Raw genomic sequence first — 19,954 nt, 5'->3', positions numbered from 1 at the left:
TCCAAAGGGAGAATGCCGAGTAGTAAAGCAATAGGAAAATTATTGAGGTCCATCGTTTGTTGTTTAAAATGACACATGCAACTATTTAAAAAAAAACTGATTTCCACATGACCCTTGAATGTTATGGATAATTAACGATCAATGTTAAGCAATTAAATGTTTGCTTTGTGTATCAAGTCCATGTCTGAATAAACAAAAATGTAAAAAGAGCAATTTAGTGTGTAGGATGTTTGGTGTCAGCTAATATAGCCAGGACTGTCACCTCATAACACAGCAAGCGCTGTTTTGATTATGCTTCTTCCTCCTGTTATTAAATTACAATTGTCAAGTCTGCATCTTTATTGGTAATCACCAGGAGCAAATTGCCAGCCTACCTGCAACAGTTCACAGAGTGAGGCTGCGGGAAGATTGGAATCCTCCCTTTTGGTTTCATGCATTGTGTTGCTGTCTGTGCTTTTGGGTTTTATTTTTAACATTTTGTTTCCCTTTTTTTCTTCCGAAGCTATCGTGAATGCAGGGTCACATCTTCCATTTTCTGTTCCTCCACATGCTGAAGCATGTGACTTCTGAAAACAGGGTTGATAGTGTACGATTATGGATATGCCACTTAAACATTCCTGGCTAGGGAATGTAAATCAGCTTGAAGACTAACACAGACAATAAGGCGAAAGGTGGACAGAAGAAGATTTAAGGAAGAAATATGGACTATGACAGGCAACTTGCATGACGATGCAATTCTGTGTCGTTCGGGACAAAACCAAATGCTGTTCAGCGTTTGTTAAACAACTAGACAAATTTATTGCTTTCCTGTGCCCTAAGTGCTCCTTTTAATCAAATTAAATTGGGTTGCCTTCTTCCTGATTTTTAATTCACCCTTGCAGCAATAAGATAACAGGCCTCGATCCAAGTGACTGCCAACAATTATTCCTCTAACTCTGATCAGCTGACTCTGCTGTTTGGGCAGTGGCAGAGATAGTTATGTGAATTATTACCCTGTGATCAGAACTTCCAAAGAGCTCTTTTGCCTTCTCTGAGTTGTGCCTTGAAAGCAGAAGCAGATTTATGAAGATGTGTCTTTCCTCCTTGCCCACCTATGCCACGAAATTGCCTTTTCATCTGAATTTATCACTGATTGAAGTATTTCATAAGCAGTACGGGGACACTTTTAGTCGCTTAAGCTCCATAGGTCCTATGATGTTGTATGCAATTTGCTTTTCCCTGAGCAATAAGATTTCATTGCAGTAAGCCCATCATTGTTATTAACTCTGGAGGTCCGATTTGAACCCTGGTGGTGATTTTCCGAGCCCCGCGCCGGGCCAGAGAATCGGCGCAACCGCGGCATGACACCAGCGCGCGATTCTCCGAGGTGCGGAGAATCGGCGCCATTTGCGCCTGCGCGTTTTGGCCGCGGGCCCCTGGAATCGGCGGGGCCGCCAATTTTCCGGCCCAGATGGGCCGAGCGGCTGGGCGGATACAACAGAGTCCCAGCGCCGTTCACCACTGGTCGCTGCTCGGCGGAAACTCTGCACGAAGGGTCGGGGGGGGGGGGGGGCGGCCTGTGGGGAAAAGCGCTCCTTCACTGGGGGGGGGGGGCTCCGATGGGGTCTGGCCCGCGATATGGGGGCCCACGATTGGCGGGCCGGCCTCTCCCCCCCCCCCCCCCCCCCCCCCCGGGCCTACTTTGTTGCGCGGCCGGCCCCATAATCCCCACGCCATGTTGCGTGAAGAAGTCCCCCGTGCATGCGCGGGTTGGCGCGGCTGAACTGCGCAAGCGCAGGTTGACTTGGCACCGGGAAGGGAGGCTGGAGCGGTGTGAACCGCTCCAGCGCCGCGCTGGACCCCTGTGGGGGACAGAATCGGTTGGCCCCGTGCCCGTTTTACGCCGTTGTGAAACGCGACGGCGTTCACAACGACACAAACACTTCGTCTCCATTTTGGAGAATCGTCATCGTCCCCCTGTGTTTCTGTGAGAAAGAAGGTGGGCGGGTGCGTGAAATAGTGGTAGATTGTTTCCTGCTATCTTTCCAACATGCCTCCCCCACCACCATTTAAACCAGCCATTACCACAGGCAACCGAGCCCAACGTTTCTTTTAACATTTATTTGTTATACGTGGCTTGTTTCTACATTGTGCGGTCCCTTTAAATTTTTTTTGCATTGCTGCCCTCATGTTATTTATCACAGAACAATGCCTGCACAATATCTTGCAGACTGCTGTCTGGCTGCACACACACATAGTTTAAGTGGGTGTATTGGCCGCGAGAGCCAACATTGGTTCATGAATATATTTAAGTTGAGCTCCTATGGTGCAATTAGGACATTAATGCCACTTTTAACACAAAATCGTGGGGGCCTGCCAATAAAACCTGAGCCACTGAAGCCATATTTAAAGGGTCACTTACCAGCAGCTGATTGACTTATGTGATCGTCCTGCTATTTAACTTGCCCAGAATGTTTCTAACATCCAGATTGCTAGATAGGAATGAATTAAAAGCTTTTTTTTTTTGCTTTATTGTCAACCTGCTCTGTTTGTAATGGTTTTGTTGTGGCTAGTTTCATTTGGATGGAGAAGGACACTTGGAAGGGATTGGGGCATCAGCAGCCTCAGTAACCAAAATCTCATGCAGCATCAGTTACGCTCATCAGAAGCCAGTGGGTGAGGGTGATGTTGGTGGGAAGCTATTTGCAGGACTCGCACTGTATATGCCAAGAGTCAATTTTCTTGGATCTATCTGAAGAACAGTGTGTCAGGGGAGTGTCCTTATTCTGTGCAGATTCCTGCAACAGGACATGCTGCCTGCTGGATTGGCAGAGAGGGGTGGGTGCTTTTCTAGTGTCTGTGAAAGTCAACAGAGTAATTCTGGTCTGTTCTCGGGGACATCAGCTTCATATCAAGATCTGGAATGCAAAGCTGCACTAAACGGTGACACCCTGGGCTGGATTTTCACCGGGTTTGGATGACTCGGGAGCTCTGTAATCGGCCTGTCCCGATTCTGGGATTCCAGACTCCATTCCTGGGCTGTCTGCTTTTCGGGAGCGCCTTTAAAGGTTGCAGGCTGGTTCCTGTCAAATGTCTGCACTTGGCACTCCAGACCTGGCTGGCTCCATTGTGGAGATAGGCATGTCCTACCCCTCTGTCATTTTCAAGGAGTTGGGCCAGGCTTTTAAAGATCTGTGGTTCACAGTGCCGAGTTTGCATGAAGAAACTTTAAAAACGTGAGTTCTGAAGGCACTCCGCATGCCAAGTATGGCTATTAACATACTATTATACATTGTATAAAACCAATAAACCCTATGGTGACCGTAGGATATGTAAAAACAAAGCTTTAAAAAAGTCATTGATTCATTACTTGCCACTATAGTTTAAAAAGTAATTTCACTACAAGGCAATAGAAGTGTCAATCATCCAGACCTTTTAGGGTATCAATGTGACCACTTAATTTTGAGTAAACAAACATTGAGAAATTGACAGTAGAGATCAGGGAGCCACAGCTGTTAATCAAGCAATGTTTTCCCCGGGCTCAGCTGATTCAACAAGAATATTAGATCTCTGGGCTTTTGGTCAAGCCTTATTTTGTATGTTTGGCTTTTTCTCAGGTGGGCTGCCCCAAATCCAGCCCCCCCCCCGCCCCCCCGGGCAATTTAGATCCTACCCTTGCTCCCCAGGTGGGCAGGCTGAGCCAGGAATTATCCTGACTCCTGCTACCCACCTTGGTGATGACAATTCAGGCCCTTATTTGTCAGTTTGGCAACTTTGCTATTGATCTTGGAAGTAAAGGCAAGGGAGCTCAAGGATTAGCACAACCTCACCCTATGGAGATTTGGAGGAGATGTGCACTTGAAAAGAGAAGCAGATTTGTGAAGATGTATTTTCCTCCCTTTCCCACCCCTACCAAGAAATTGTCCTTTTCATCTGAACTTCACAGTGTTCTGGAATCTGATTGAAAAATGATTCCTTTGCATAAGCAGTACATGGGCACTTTCTGGTCACTTCCTCCCAAAATTCCTATGATCCCGTGCGCAGTTTGCCTTTCCCTGAACTGTGAGTTTCATTGAAACTGTGAGTTTCATTGCTATTAACTCTGGAGGTCCTGTATTTCTGAGAGGAACTGGGCAGACAGATGTTTCAAATAGTTGGAGCTCACGGACAGAAGTCCTCATTGGAAGAGGAAGTCGAGGAGGAAGGTGAAGAAGTAGCAGAAGAGGAACGGGAACCTCATCATCAAGCTGCAAGAGATGTGAGGGATTGGCTAATTGTTCTGCAATTTCAGTAACCAACTCATTCCCATGCACTGAAATGGACACAAAGCTCTTATGTTCCAATGAATGACCCAGATTTCAGGGAAGCCTATTTGTAGTAGTTCATGTGGTTTATTCAGGGCACCAATCATCCGATGTATGTATTATTTTTGATTGTTATGATGATCCAGGACCAGACCCCAACAGTGGCTAGGATACTGGACAGAAACCCCAATATTTTTGTTTAATTTTGTAAGACTGTGAGGAAAGGATACGTCACTCCAGGAGTGATTTTACACAGAATAGGGATATTGAAAATAGAACATAGAAAATACAGCACAGAACTGGCCCTTCGGCCCACGATGTTGTGCCGAACCTTTGTCCTAGATTAATCATAGATTATCATTGAATTTACAGTGCAGAAGGAGGCCATTCGGCCCTTTGAGTCTGCACCGGCTCTTGAAAAGAGCACCCTACGCAAACTCAACACCTCCACCCAACACCAAGGGCAATTTTGGACACTAAGGGCAATTTATCATGGCCAGTTCACCTAACCTGCACATCTTTGGACTGTGGGAGGAAACCGGAGCACCCGGAGGAAACCCACGCAGACACGGGGAGGATGTGCAGACTCCGCACAGACAGTGATCCAAGCCGGAATCGAACCTGGGACCCTGGAGCTGTGAAGCAATTGTATTATCCACAATGCTACCGTGCTGCCCTTAAGAACAAATAAATCTACACTATATCATTTTACCGTAATCCATGTACCTATCCAATAGCTGCTTGAAGGTCCCTAATGTTTCCGACTCAACTACTTCCACAGGCAGTGCATTCCATGCCCCCACTACTCTCCTGGTAAAGAACCGACCTCTGATATCCCTCCTATATCTTCCACCTTTCACCTTAAATTCATGTCCCCTTGTAATGGTTTGTTCCACCCGGGGATAAAGTCTCTGTCTGTCTACTCCCCTGATCATCTTATAAACCTCTATCAAGTCGCCCCTCATCCTTCTCCATTCTAATGAGAGAAGGCCTAGCACCCTCAACCTTTCCTCGTAAGACCCACTCTCCATTCCAGGCAACATCCTGGTAAATCTCCTTTGCACCTTTTCCAAAGCTTCCACATCCTTCCTAAAATGAGGTGACCAGAACTGTACACAGTACTCCAAATGTGGCCTTACCGAAGTTTTGTACAGCTGCATCATCACCTCACGGCTCTTAAATTCAATCCCTCTGTTAATGAACGCGAGGCCTTCTTCACAGCTCTATCCACTTGAGTGGCAACTTTCAAAGATGTATGAACATAGACCCCCAAGATCTCTCTGCTCCTCCACATTGCCAAGAACTCTACCGTTAACCCTGTATTCCGCATTCATATTTGTCCTTCCAAAATGGACAACCTCACACTTTTCAGGGTTAAACTCCATCTGCCACTTCTCAGCCCAGCTCTGCATCCTATCTATGTCTCTTTGCAGCCAACAACAGCCCTCCTTACTATCCACAACTCCACCAATCTTCGTATCGTCTGCAAATTTACTGACCCACCCTTCAACTCCCTCATCCAAGTCATTAATGAAAATCACAAACAGCAGAGGACCCAGAACTGATCCCTGCGGTACGCCACTGGTAACTGGGCTCCAGGCTGAATATTTGTCATCCACCACCAATCTCTGACTTCTATCGGTTAGCCAGTTCGTTATCCAACTGGCCAAATTTCCCACTATCCCATGCCTCCTTACTTTCTGCAAAAGCCTACCATGGGGAACCTTATCAAATGCCTTACTAAAATCCATGTTCACTACATCCACTGCTTTACCTTCATCCACATGCTTGGTCATCTCCTCAAAGAATTCAATAAGACTTGTAAGGCAAGACCTACCCCTCACAAATCGGTGCTGACTATCCCTAATCAAGCAGTGTCTTTCCAGATGCTCAGAAATCTTATCCTTCAGTACCCTTTCCATGACTTTGCCTACCACCGAAGTAAGACTAACTGGCCTGTAATTCCCAGGGTTATCCCTAGTCCCTTTTTTGAACAGGGGCACGACATTCACCACTCTCCAATCCCCTGGTACCACCCCTGTTGACAGTGAGGACGAAAAGATCATTGCCAACGGCTCTGCAATTTCATCTCTTGCTTCCCATAGAATCCTTGGATATATCCCGTCAGGCCCGCGGGACTTGTCTATCCTCAAGTTTTTCAAAATACCCAACACATCTTCTTTCCTAACAAGTATTTCCTCGAGCTTACCAATCTGTTTCACACTGTCCTCTCCAACAATATCGCCTCTCTCATTTGTAAGTACAGAAGAAAAGTACTCGTTCAAGACCTCTCCTATCTCTTCAGAACAATACACAATCTCCCGCTACTGTCCTTGATCGGACCTACCCTCGCTCTAGTCATTCTCATATTTCTCACATATGTGTAAAAGGCCTTGGGGTTTTCCTTGATCCTACCTGCCAAAGATTGTTCATGCCCTCTCTTAGCTCTCCTAATCCCTTTCTTCAGTTCCCTCCTGGCTATCTTTATCCCACCAATGCCCTGTCTGAACCTAGTTTCCTCAGCTTTACATAAGTCTCCTTTTTCCTCTTAACAAGACATTCAACCTCTCTTGTCAACCATGGTTTCCTCACTTGACCCTTTCTGCAGCTGTTATACTATCTCTAATTAACAATGCCACCCCACCTCTTTTACCACCCTCCCTAATCTTATTGAAACATCTATAACCACGGACCTCCAACAACCATTTCTGCCCCTCTTCTGCATTCCGCCAGCTGCGTTTTCTGGCGCGGGCCGCCAGCAGCGGGATTTTCCGTTCCCGCAGCCGGCCAATGGGACTTCCCACTGTGGCCATCCCACACCGCCGGGAAACCTACAGGCGTGGGTGTGCTGCCGGCTAAGTGGAGGATCCTGCCGATGGAGAATCCCGCAGTTGGACAATGAAACAAATTTTATTATAACACAGTATTAAAATATCTTTAACATCAAACAATAAATAGCTTACAATGACCTTTAAACAATGCTAATCAATATAGTGACACAATAACGGTGTGGCACGGTGGCATAGTGGTTAGCACTGCTGCCTCACAGTTCCAGGGACCTGGGTTCAATTCCAGCCTCAGGTGACTGTGTGGAGTTTACACTTCTTTCCATTGTCTGCATGGGTTTCCTCTGGGTGCTCTGGTTTCCAAAGATGTGCAGGTTAGGTGGATTGACCATGCTAAATTGCCCTTTAATGTCCAAAAGGTCAGGTAGGGTTACGGGTATAGGGTGGAGGCGCAGGCTTAAGTAGGGCGCTCTTTCCAAGGGCCGGTGCAAACCCGATGGGCAAAATGGCCTCCTTCTGCACTGTACATTCTATGGTAACCCATAACTGCTACATTTACTTCTACTAAACAACCATCTAAGATCCCAACCCACTCTTAAATAGAGTTAGCAGACTCAGGAACACTTGCTGCACAGAGATCTCTGGATACTCCGCTTTGAGAATGAGAGATCTTTTGACACTGATTTAAAGAAAGAGACTTGACCCTGTCAAAACAATGCAGGATCTCTAGCTAAAGTCATCAGAAACTGTTTTCATAATTTGACTTCCATGTCACTACTCTCAACCAAAACTCTGAACTACTTGGAAATAATCTGCTAGTCTGTCTACAGACAGTTCTTTAACTGAATTATATCGAAAGCAGACACTTTGACTTCTGTTCACATCCCCACCTAAAACCAAACTGCCTGCTTTTCTGAAAAATGCCTGGTACTCCAGTTTATCCCATTAACTAAATCACCTTACTAACTATACAATATGTATCTAATGACTAATCCACAGGGAACCCTCTTATATAAACAAAAATCCATTAGTCCAAGCTTTTACAATGCTTTAATTGCACCTCTGGCTCCCAAAACGCCTAGCTGGTGAACAATCTTTGGCAGGTAGGATCAAGGAAAACCCCAAGGCCTTTTACACATATGTGAGAAATATGAGAATGACTAGAGCGAGGGTAGGTCCGATCAAGGACAGTAGCGGGAGATTGTGTATTGAGTCTGAAGAGATAGGAGAGGTCTTGAATGAGTACTTTTCTTCTGTATTTACAAATGAGAGGGGCGATATTGTTGGAGAGGACAGTGTGAAACAGATTGGTAAGCTCGAGGAAATACTTGTTAGGAAGGAAGATGTGTTGGGCATTTTGAAAAACTTGAGGATAGACAAGTCCCCCGGGCCTGACGGGATATATCCAAGGATTCTATGGGAAGCAAGAGATGAAATTGCAGAGCCGTTGGCAATTATCTTTTTGTCCTCACTGTCAACAGGGGTGGTACCAGGGGATTGGAGAGTGGCGAATGTCGTGCCCCTGTTCAAAAAAGGAACTAGGGATAACCCTGGGAATTACAGGCCAGTTAGTCTTACTTTGGTGGTAGGCAAAGTAATGGAAAGGGTACTGAAGGATAGGATTTCTGAGCATCTGGAAAGACACTGCTTGATTAGGGATAGTCAGCACGGATTTGTGTGGGGTAGGTCTTGCCTTACAAATCTTATTGAATTCTTTGAGGAGGTGACCAAGCATGTGGATGAAGGTAAAGCAGTGGATGTAGTGTACATGGATTTTAGTAAGGCATTTGATAAAGTTCCCCATGGTAGGCTTCTGCACAAAGTAAGGAGGCATGGGATAGTGGGAAATTTGGCCAGTTGGATAACGAACTGGCTAACCGATAGAAGTCAGAGAGTGGTGGTGGATGGCAAATATTCAGCCTGGATCCCAGTTACCAGTGGTGTACCGCAGGGATCAGTTCTGGGTCCTCTGCTGTTTGTGATTTTCATTAATGACTTGGATGAGGGAGTTGAAGGGTGGGTCAGTAAATTTGCAGACGATACGAAGATTGGTGGAGTTGTGGATAGTAAGGAGGGCTGTTGTCGGCTGCAAAGAGACATAGATAGGATGCAGAGCTGGGCTGAGAAGTGGCAGATGGAGTTTAACCCTGAAAAGTGTGAGGTTGTCCATTTTGGAAGGACAAATATGAATGCGGAATACAGGGTTAACGGTAGAGTTCTTGGCATTGTGGAGGAGCAGAGAGACCTTGGGGTCTATGTTCATACATCTTTGAAAGTTGCCACTCAAGTGGATAGAGCTGTGAAGAAGGCCTATGGTGTGCTCGCGTTCATTAACAGAGGGATTGAATTTAAGAGCCGTGAGGTGATGATGCAGCTGTACAAAACTTTGGTAAGGCCACATTTGGAGTACTGTGTACAGTTCTGGTCGCCTCATTTTAGGAAGGATGTGGAAGCTCTGGAAAAGGTGCAAAGAAGATTTACCAGGATGTTGCCTGGAATGGAGAGTAGGTCTTACGAGGAAAGGTTGAGGGTGCTAGGCCTTTTCTCATTAGAGCGGAGAAGGATGAGGGGCGACTTGATAGAGGTTTATAAGATGATCAGGGGAATAGATAGAGTAGACAGTCAGAGACTTTTTCCCCAGGTGGAACACACCATTACAAGGGGACGTAAATTTAAGGTGAAAGGTGGAAGATATAGGAGGGATATCAGAGGTAGGTTCTTTACCCAGAGAGTAGTGGGGGCATGGAATGCACAGCCTGTGGAAGTAGTTGAGTCGGAAACATTAGGGACCTTCAAGCAGCTGTTGGATAGGTACATGGATTACGGGAAAATGATATAGTGTAGATTTATTTGTTCTTAAGGGCAGCACGGTAGCATTGTGGATAGCACAATTGCTTCACAGATCCATGGTCCCAGGTTCGATTCCGGCTTGGGTCATTGTCTGTGCGGAGTCTGCACGTCCTCCCCGTGTCTGTGTGGGTTTCCTCCGGGTGCTCCGGTTTCCTCCCACAGTCCAAAGATGTGCGGGTTAGGTGAATTGGCTAATGATAAATTGCCCTTAATGTCCAAATTGCCCTTGGTGTTGGGTGGAAGTGTTGAGTTTGGGTAGGGTGCTCTTTCCAAGAGCTGGTGCAGACTCAAAGGGCCGAATGGCCTACTTCTGCACTGTAAATTCAATGATAATCTATGATTAATCTAGGACAAAGGTTCGGCACAACATCATGGGCCGAAGGGCCTGTTCTGTGCTGTATTTTCTATGTTCTATGTTCTGGTGCGCAAACGAGGATTTTCAAAAACACTACTGCCACAGTCATACACACGCTAACCCAGGTTTTTAACCAGTACTGCACCAAAATACAAATAATACAATCTGAAATTCCTACATTCATCACATTTTCATTTTGCTGTGATTTCTTGCTACCATTGAAGCTAGAATCATAGAATTTACAGTGCAGAAAGAGGACATTTGGTGCATTGAGTCTGCACGGCCCTTGGAAAGAGCACCCCACTTAAACCCACGCCTCCACCCTATCCCAGTAACCCCACCCTACCTTTTTGAATACTAAGGGCAATTTATCATGGCCAATACAGGTAACCTGCACATCTTTGGACTGTGGGAGGAAACCGGAGCACCCGGAGGAAACCCACGCAGAGAGAACGTGTAGACTCCGCACAGACAGTGTCCAAAGCCGGAATTGAACCTGGGACCCTGGAGCTGTGAAGCAACTGTGCTACCCACTGTGCTACTGTGCTGGTCAGATGTAGCTCTGTACTTTGCTTAACAGAAAAAACATTAAATAACAAATAAAAAGAAAATCCCACGGTCACTCATAGATCCTCACAGAATCACAGAATTGTTATGGTTCAGAAGGAGGCCATTCGGCCCATCGAGTCACCACCGGCTCTCCAAATGAGCATTGTGACTTAGTGCCATTCTCCTGCCTTTTCCCTATATCCTTCCGCATTGTTTCTATTCCAAAAATCATCCAATGCCCTCTTGAATGCCTCGATTGAACCTGCCGCCACTTCACTTCCTGGCAGTGCATTCCAGATGCGAATCACTCGCTGTGCAAAAAAGTTTTTTCTCCCATCACATTTGCTTCTTTTGCAAATCACTTTAAATCTGAAGAATATCCAAAGCATTCAGCAAACTTCTATATCAGTGACATTCTGGCAGTGCAGACTCAGAAGATGCTACCAAGCCACACTGCAGACCAAAGTGCGAATTGTGATACACATGATTAATTTAATGAGTCTCAGGAATTAAAATGCTTCAAGCCACATGCTTGCTATGTCACAGGGACTTGCCACCCACCTCCAACACACCAAATTGACATGCTTAGTTATAATTGCAAGGTGCAGTTTAATAACAATGAGAGATTGAAAGAAACATATATCATCTCCATTTATTCAGCTATGACGGCAGTGAAGCCCTTCAAATGAAAAGAAGATTCTGCCGAGCTAGTGCTGGCATTATAATAGGAGAATTAAATATAGGTCACTGCGGAAGGTGTGACAGTTAAATCCATCATACATAACCTGATCAAAATAACTTAATAAAAATGTAGGGCAACTAAAGGAAATTAATTTTTTTTAAATACCCCCTTCTTTCCCCTTTTTGAAAATTGGTTTTGTAACAGAATAAAACTAATCAACGTTTGAAGCCAAACTTGCCATTTAAATTGAAGGGCAAATATCAGATCTTCCCAGACTGCACCAGTGAACCTATTGATAAAATGTTCATGGTTCTATCAGCAGGTCCAGCCTATTGCAGTTATTTTCATTGTGAGCACACTGATGGATCTAAGGGATTTTCAGTCGTGACAGTGGCTTATTAAAGTTTCTCACTGTTCGCACTGCTGCCTCACAGGTTTGATCCCAGCCCTTGGTCATTGTCGGTGTGGAGTTTGCACAATCTCCCCGTGTCTCTGTGGGGCTCACCCCCACGACCCAAAGATGTGCAGGGTAGGTGAATTGGCCATGCTAAATTGCCCCTTAATTGGGAAAAAAAAAGGATTGGGTACTCTGAATTTAAAAGAAATGTTTTCACTGTACAGAGTTGCCAGTCTTTAGTCAGGACAACATTCATCCAATGCATGTTACTTTTGATATGCCATTTTGCCACGTGACTTCTTGTTACCATTGGAGCTAATACAGTTATTCATTTGTTGCTTAAAAGAGAAAACGTAAATAAAAAGCAAAAAACAAATTCCAAGATTTTCAGGGAAATGTTTTTCAGCTTCTCTGAAACTTCCTTGAGCAGAGAAGAAGCCAGACGACCATCTGAAAAAAAAATCTCATTTCGATTTCCAAGTTGTGGCATTCCTGTGCTCTGGGAAGACTGGAATTTCATTCATAAGGGGCAAGACAGGGCTGGAGCAGGCCATTCAGCCCATCGAGCGGGTTCTATCAATCATGGCTGAATATTGATCTGCCTTGAAAGTTTCAATTGGATCAACATCTACACAGCTTTTTGGAGGGGAGTTCCGCATTTCCACTGAATTCCGTTCTTCCTGGTTTCACTTCATGACCTAGCTCTCGTTTTAATATTGTGCTCCCTTTTTCTCTACCTCCATAAATTGCTTTATCATTTTAAAGACCTTGATTAGATCACCCACAACGTTCTGAACTCAAGGGCGCAAAAAACAAGATTCTGTTACCTGCCTTCATGATTTAACCCTTCAAGCGCTGGTATAATTTTTTTCTTGCATAATGTTATGCCTACTTCAAAGTTGCTGCATCCTTCCTGAGGCTGAGTGCCCATAACTGAATGCAGTTTTCCAGATGGGTTTTGAGCAGAGTTCTGGACATTTGTCATCTTAATGCTTCATTAAAAGTTGATTTTACTCTTGAGAGAAAATGAGGTAAATTTAATCATCATTGGCAGGGTCCTAAGTCAGTGGACTTGGATTAATTGGATAGGTCTTTTAAAGAGTAGACACAGGGGGTGCGATTCACCACTCCCACGCCGGTAGGGAGAATCGCCTGGGCCGCCAAAATTTCCGGGGACGCCGGTCCGACGCCCTCCCGCGATTCTCCCAAGCGGCGGGAACGGCCTGGTCGAGTTTCGCGGGCCGGAGAATCGCCGGAGACACCGAAAATAGCGATTCTCCGGCACCCCCGCTATTCTGAGGCCCGGATGTGCAGAGCGGCCAGGCCAAAACGGCGGGTTCCCCCCGGCGCCGTCCACACCTGGTCGCTGCAGTCGTGAGCGGTGTGTGAACGCTGGGGGGGCGGCCTGTGGGGAGGCGAGGGGGGATTCTGCACCGGGCTTTACCTGAAATGTGGGGTGGCCCACGATCGGTGCCCACCGATCGTCGGGCCGTCCTCTCTGAAGGAGGACCTCCTTCCTTCCGCGGCCCCGCAAGATCCATCCCCCATCTTCTTCCGGGGCGGACTTAGAGAGGACGGCAACCCGCGCATGCGCGGATGACGCCCGTTATGCGGCGCCGGCCGCGTCATCTATGCGGCGCCGCTTTTACGCGGGTGACAAGGCCTGGCGCGTATAGCTGACGCGGCCCCGATCCTGGCCCATTGTCAGGGCCTGAGTCGGTCGGGACCGGGGCCGTTCCGCGCCGTCGTGAACCTCGACGGCGTTCACGACGGCGCGGCCACTTCAGCGTGGGAGTGGAGAATCACGCCCAAGGTGATGTGTCATTAGATTCTATGGTCACCCCATTCTGATCCTGACCTTGTAATCAGTCAAACCATTCTCAGCCTGGCACTGTGCTGGGAGGAATGGAATACTATCGGGTTTTTCCTCTTCCCCCCCCCCTCTTTCCCCCTTAATTGGCTTTGGATCTTCATTGGTTTGGTTTTTCACCTCTCCCAAGTGACGAAATGGCACCGAGGGAGTAAGGCAGTTTTCAGCATCACAGTTATGTGGGATGAGCCAGGTGGCCCAGCTGACTTTTCCTTCTGATGTTTTTGTATGTTCTTATATATCAAATATCAAAAACACGATTTTCAATATTGCAGATGATCTAGAATCAAACCACGAGGAAGTCCACGCAATTTCCCTTTAAATTCAGATGAAAAGAACTGGCGTTTAATAAGTTTTATTTTGATTTCCATGAGTGGGATTTGATTGGCTTCAGTTGTGAAAATAATAAATATTTTTAAATATTAAGGCATGGATTTGCCAGTACTTAGCAATGTGCCTAAGTGCATTTATGCATAGAGTAGAAGGGCCATTAGTGTCCACTTAATGGATATAGTAATGGCTACTTTTGCTGTCATTCCCATTAAGTCACATTTTAGGATATTAATTAATCATGGGTGTAATGCATTACTAGATAGGTATTAAGCTAACATTGCAACAATTTATTAAAGGACAGATCTGACTAAAGTAAGAACAATTATTTTAAATTAAACTGAGAGTAGAACAGAGGGTCACGGGTTTAATCTGTAAAATGCAAACAGTAACAGTCAACAGTAAGATTCGAAAATCAACTCCGTAACATTCCACATATCACACTAACCGATAAACAACAAGGAAACATCACCATTCCATATTGGTACCAATACAAAGCTATATCAGCTCATTTTCACAAAAATAAACAAACACATGGTATCACCCCTCGCAGGATCCACGACAGAAACCGAGGATAAGCCTGAGAATATGTTATCCTGTCCAGAGCTTTGTCGTAGAAATGATCTGTTCATCAGTGTGTGACTTATTCCACGTATCAGTGCTATTCTCCATCCAGGTTCACAGCTGTGCAGGCCCTCCCACACTGCCCAATCTCACCGGAACCAAATCCAGGCATCCACATATTCCATTGGCGCTCCAGGTGCAGTTGAACATCCTTGACTTCCAGCGTGTTTAACCCACGGTGATGTGCCAGTTACATGCAGCACTCACTACACCAGCAAGAAAAGCATCAGCCATCTGCGAAAGCATTTTTTCAATGGCGTCATCAGGTGGCTCATTTGGATCAATGTCACGCACCAAGTCCCAAAGCATCTTCTTGCTTTAAACCAGATTGCCCAGTGTTCCAGGACCCAGGTATCTTAGGAAAAAATGGCCTTCTTTCCGGCTACAGAAAAGGAAGAAAACAGCAACAGCAGCCTCCAGGCATTCGCAGCTACCAGCAGGAGTAAGCGGCAAACACAGCCTGCAGCTGTGAAGTGTTCTCACAACTAACAAGGCCAATTTCTTATTAGTGATAGCCTTCAGCTGTGAAAGTAGAGGCGGGTCCCAGCCAAAGGGAGTTAAAGTGGCTGTCAGCATATAACCAAGAACAGGGCTCTGTCCTGGAAGTTTTTGGTAGGACACGTAGGCAACAGCTGTAGTTGCCACTGTTATGAGTACAACAATATTTAAAGATAGCTTGAAGGCCTCACAGATGAAAAGCGCCCCCCCCCCTCACCCCACCCGCCCAGGGGTGACCTCCAACCTGCAATGCTTCAGGCCTCGACCAGGCCCAACCTCCCAGAGGGTTCCCCCACACCCCGAACATTGGAAAGTCCACTCCAGTGCCCTTAAGCTGCGTGTTGGAAAACAGAAATGGCTACTCACCTCGTTAATTCCCCACAGCAGCCATTGCGCCAGCTGACTTTTTAACAAAGGAGTACGAAACAACGCCGGCGGGATTTCTTGCTGGGGAACCGACTAATTCCCGGGAGGTTGTTACATTTGACTTCAATCTCGCTATCAAGATGGAAATTAATGCGAATACGGGTTCATGATATGTTCACCATATTTGCATGAGATACGGAACTCGCAATCGGGAGCAGGCTGGTTAGATGGCAAACTGATTTCCACCTGGCGAGAATCTGTATTGTGGCCATTCCTGCAATTTAACTGGTGCACCCTGATCCGCTCCGGGCGCAATGCGGTGGTTAAATCGTGCTCAAGGTATTTTGGATTGACTATGCTGTCGTTTATGCCATTTCATGCGGAGCAGCGAGCTTCTCTGATTTCAGTTGCTTTACATTTAATGTTGAAGTTCACTGTTCCCATGAACGTCTGAGCTCCTGGCTATGTACATGCAGGACTCATTCAAGCAACCACACTTGGCTGTACTCAGGAGGTTGCTGATTCAGCGATCTGTACATTTGGCTGAAGGAGTGAGGAATTAACACATACTATTGGGAAAACAAAAGTGGATTCAAGGGATTTATATTTATATTGGTAAACATTAGAATAAGGTATAGGTTTAAATGGGTTTCGTTTAATGTTTCTTTGCCTGGAAGGGTAAAATCTACAGCTAGATTCATGTGGAACAAAGGTGTTGTATGTGTTTGGTTGGTTAAGTTCCAACTGTGTTTCTGTTGTACAGAGAGGGCTATGGTGTGAAGAATAAATAAAAGGCATAAACAAGTGGGTGTTGCTTAGCAAGTGGGGCCTTGTAAGTTAGAGAAACAGTTGGTTTAGAAGGCTAGCGGGGGAACATTTCTCTCAGTTTTGTAAGAAGAAAAGCCATACCATGGAGTAATGGTTAAGAAAACAAGTGCAGAGATCTGAAGAGCAGCTAGATAATGAAACTAAATAAATGAAGAGAAGTGTCCAAGAAGTATGGAAGTAAGTGAACAAAGACCAAGGTATTGTTCAGGAGAATTCAAGGAAGAATAAATCAAGTGTTCTGAGTTAGTGAGACAATTGCAGTAACCAGATTTAAAGTGGGCCAATAGCCTTCAAGGGTAAAACTAACGTCTGATACCATTTTAAACAATCTGGAAATTTAGAGTTAAAGCAATTGCGAACAGTTTGTACATCAGTCATGATAAAGAAACGTAAAGGGGTTGGTGTAAAATTCTGGACTAGATTTGCTATTGAGAATAGAGCGGAAACTCTGTTTAAAAGAGTCATTTGTAAAACCTGGACAGGATTTTGGAATGTAACCACTAGGTTTGTGAGAGAAGATTTGGAAACATGTTTTTGAGATTAAAGTTTGGAAACTCTCATGTGAAAATGATCTGGGGGAATTCTGAGGAGCAAACCACTGACACTAAATTCCACTACACCACTTTATGTTAATTAGACCATTGTATCTTAAAATGTACTTTGTATTTTGAGTTAATCTTAAAATCTGTGAATTTGGTAAGATAAGGGAGAGTAAAGGAGTATTGTATAATAATCCAACTTTTCACGTTCAATAAATGTTTTTCTTTGTTATTAAAACTAATTGCCGATCATGTGACTCTATTCCTCCAAGCTCTATGAAAATAAAGTTAAAATTATGGCCTTTTGAGCAAGGTTCCATTATTGGATCTTCCTGTCCAGTTATAACGTCAACTGGGTTTGTAACATTGTACCATGTAACATTCCACCATAGGGCAGCATGGTAGCACAGTGGATAGCACTGTGGCTCCATAGCGCCAGGGTCCCAGATCCGATTCTCGGGTGGGTCACTGTCTGTGCGGAGTCTGCACGTTCTCCCCGTGTCTGTGAGTGCTCCCTCCGGGTGCTCCGGTTTCCTCCCACTAGTCCCAAAAGATATGCAGTTAGGTAATCTAGACATTCTGAATTCTCCCTCTGTGTACCCGAACAGGTGCCGGAATGTGGCGACTAGGGGCTTTTCCCAGTAACTTGATTGCAATGTAAACCTACTTGTGACAATAAAGATTATTATTAAGTATAGCCAGTATTTCAAGGCCAGTATTTCTGTTGTCAGATGCACTTGTGGAGCTACATTTCCAATATACAATGCCTTGGTGCCTGTGACAACGTACCTGTAGGTGGTTTATAATGCTCGGAATATCATCATCCCTGCATATTCCTGGCTCAGTCATTAATGCATTCTGCTTCATTCTGCTGTGCCTAGATTTGAGGCAGGTGATGGGATTATGTGCAAAGTTTTTGGGTGGCCTCCAAACTGGGATTTCCATAACATAAGCCTTAACATAATCCATAAACTGCGAGAGAGTGCAAATACATTGGAAAACATAAATCCAGATTGTCAACCAATCAAAACAATTGGAATACTGAAAATTCTTCCAACTAAATATGAGGCAGTCTTCAATATTTCCAACAAATCTTTCTGCTCTTTATACGAGTTTGGCCACATCTGCTAAGAAAGAATGCTTATCTTAGCCATTGAGAATGCTATGTTACAACAACTTGTTGATGTTGGTGAGTCAATTGCCATGCCAGAGAAATAAGGGTAATCTTTATCTAGTGATCAAAAAGTGAAATGTGATTTCATTTGGTGACTTATTTTCGGTGACTTATTTTACCTGCTTTTGTATGAGTTATGTTCAGAAACTGGGGAATGTATAATATGGGACAAAGAAATGGCTGAGCAACTAATTACATACCTTGGTTCTGTTTTCACAAATGAGGACACAAAGAAGGTACCAGAAATGTTGGAGTATGCAGGGTTCAGTGAGGGGGAGGAACTGAAGTAGATCAATATTAGTAGAGAAATGTTATTGGGGGAATTGATGGGATTGAAGGCTGATAAATTCCTCGGGCCTGATAATCTACATCCCAGAATACTTAAGGAAGTGGCTCTAGAAATAGTGGATGCTTTGGTTGTCAGCTTCCAGGATTCAATAAACTCTGGAACAGTTGCTGCAGATTGGAGGGTAGCTAATATCACTCCAGAATTTTAAAAAGGGAGCTAGAGAGAAAATAGGGAATTATAGATCAGTAAACCTGACGTCGGTCATGGAGAAAATTCTAGAATCCATTGTCAAAGATTTTATAGCAGTGCATTTAGAAAACAGTGGCAGGATCAGACAGAGTCAGCGTGGATTTATGAAGGGGAAACCATGCTTGATAAATCGACTGGAATTCTTTGAGGATGTAACAAGTAGAGTGGATGTGGTTTATTTGGACTTTCAGAAGGCTTTTGAAAAGTACCGCATAAGAGATTAGCATGTGAAATTAAAGCGCTTTGGATTAGAGATAGTGTACTGAGATCGATACGAAACTGGTTTGCAGACAGGAAAGAGTGGGAATTAACGAGTCTTTTTCACATTGACACACTAGTGGGGTACCACAGGAATCGGTGCTAGGACCCCAACTATTCACAATATATTGTCATGTGAGTGTCCCTTTAAAAAAGTTTTTTTTGTCTTATCACATGGCTTCAGTGAGGACATTTTTGTGGGTGGAACTGGGCTGTGGCTCTGTGAGTTTTACTTTTGCTTTGAGTTTTGGACTGGTTTGAACTGCACAGGATGAAAGGAGTGTCTTTCTCTATCTTCATTTTAAAATCTGTTCCAGACTGCTTGGTAACTTAAAAGAGATAATTACTTTCTGGAAGGAATTCAAATCTGCTGTTTCAAAAGGGGACCAAAGTATCAATGACAATAGTCTTATACAAGCGAGAATGCCGTGTGCTGGGCCATGCCTTTGAAAAGGGGTTTCTGGTTTTACTTGGATTTTGTTATTGAATTGGAACAGTTAAAGGGGAGTTCATCAAGCGTTATACATAGATTGCTATAGCTGTGTGGGGCCTTTATGTTTGTAATTGATAAAAGTTCTTGCTGTTTGTTTATATATAAATGTTAACTAAGTTCTTGGAATAAAGCTTGTTTTTTTGATTAAAAGCACCTAAGAAGTCTGTTGAATAACGCCTGAAAGGAAGTCTCTTGTGCTCACCCTAGCCAAATTCAACATAGAGGTTGTAGGTCAGATGGACTCCATAGTACACTTTGGAGTTTTTAAAACCTTTTAAGCCCACAACAAAATATTAATGATTTAGTTGAAGGAACAAAATGTAATATTTCCAAATTTGCAGATGACACCAAGTTGGGTGGAAGGGTGAGCTGTGAGGAAAGTGCAAAGATCCTGCAGCGTGATTTGAACAAATTGAGTGAGTGTGCAAATGAATGGCAGATGAAGTATAATTTGGATTCGGTAGCAGAAATGAGAAGGCAGACTATTATCTGAGTGGCCATAAATTAGGAGAGGGGAATGTGCAATGAGATCTG

At 44.7% G+C, this 19,954-nt stretch overlaps 1 protein-coding gene across 2 annotated transcripts in view; it reads left to right on the top strand.

Moving 5' to 3' along the window:
* The window catches only part of prkcea (protein kinase C, epsilon a), an 877,089-nt gene that overhangs the window by 257,869 nt on the left and 599,266 nt on the right, over positions 1-19,954 (top strand). The gene's annotated exons all lie outside the window — the stretch shown is intronic.

This window comes from Scyliorhinus torazame, chromosome 1 (assembly GCF_047496885.1).
Source record: "Scyliorhinus torazame isolate Kashiwa2021f chromosome 1, sScyTor2.1, whole genome shotgun sequence".
Classification (NCBI taxonomy): Eukaryota; Metazoa; Chordata; class Chondrichthyes; order Carcharhiniformes; family Scyliorhinidae; genus Scyliorhinus; species Scyliorhinus torazame.
The sequence above is the reverse complement of the archived record's forward strand: the minus strand, read 5'-3'. Positions and strand labels throughout refer to the sequence as shown.